The sequence below is a fragment of the Alligator sinensis genome, unplaced genomic scaffold (assembly GCF_000455745.1).
Source record: "Alligator sinensis unplaced genomic scaffold, ASM45574v1 scaffold1164_1, whole genome shotgun sequence".
Lineage (NCBI taxonomy): Eukaryota > Metazoa > Chordata > Crocodylia > Alligatoridae > Alligator > Alligator sinensis.
In genome coordinates this window covers 1,404,490-1,405,335 of record NW_005842225.1, presented here as the reverse complement: position 1 = coordinate 1,405,335, position 846 = coordinate 1,404,490, and the positions used below count along the sequence as shown (strand labels likewise).

The following is an 846-nucleotide window of genomic DNA, read 5'->3' as shown; positions in this document are numbered from 1 at the left end:
TGGCTCCGGGGTGCCGGCCCGGGGGATGCTCTAGCGCAGACCCTAAAGCGGGCGAGGGGGAGCGTGTAGTGCTGGTGATCCCCCCGCTCCTGCCCCTGCCCGCCGCGGTGCCCGCGCTGGGTGGGTCGGTGCCGGTGGTGGCCAGCCCCGCGCTCCCCGCAGCGTGTGGGGCGGGGGCCCCTCCAGCCTGGGGCTCTGCAAGGGGCACGCCGCCGTCCCCACCGTTTTGTCCTTTCAAAGAGAACCCATTCTGAAAGTTGGCTCCCGACCCCGTCCTGTATTCCTACGCCCCACCTCTGGGGCTCGACCCGCTGGGCTTAGAGGCGGCCGGGGGCTGCCCGGGGGGCCGGGGACCGCGGGCCGAGAGCCGGTGCGCTAGCGCAAGCTCTGACCGCTGCTGCTCAGGCCGCTGGCTCTGGGGTCGGTATTCGGGATCACTACGGTGGCTTCTTTCACGGGCACTAAAACTCGGCTCGATGGTAAGGGGACGGAGACCTCCCGCGAGGGGCTTGTGCGGTGCGAGGCAAGCTCAACCTTCGCTCACGCGGGCTGGAAAAGGGGAAACAAGCACTGAGGTGTGCTGGCACACGGCCCGGGAAGGCCGGTCAGGGAAACACAGGCTCCAGGTTGAAAGAGCAGGAAAGAGGTGCACTGCCCCCCCCCCCCCCCCCCCCCGCCCCGCGTGCTGTTCATCTCATCCGTCTGCGCTGCGAGGACAAAGGAGCAGCGGGGCTGCGCAGGAAAGGAAACGGGCTTGCCCCTCCGGGCCCTGAGAGCCGGTCGCCGTGCCCGGCTGGGCCCGTTTCGGGGGCTGGCTCCTCCCGCGGGGGGGGGGCCGGGCCGGGG

The 846-nt window shown here is 71.0% G+C and overlaps 1 protein-coding gene and 1 pseudogene across 1 annotated transcript in view; one reads left to right on the top strand and one right to left on the bottom strand.

Annotated features, from left to right (window-relative positions):
• SCNN1B (sodium channel epithelial 1 beta subunit) overlaps positions 1-846 on the top strand; it is a 30,211-nt gene that overhangs the window by 490 nt on the left and 28,875 nt on the right. The window lies entirely within an intron of this gene.
• Positions 1-846, bottom strand: part of LOC112550854 — a 20,475-nt pseudogene that overhangs the window by 2,391 nt on the left and 17,238 nt on the right.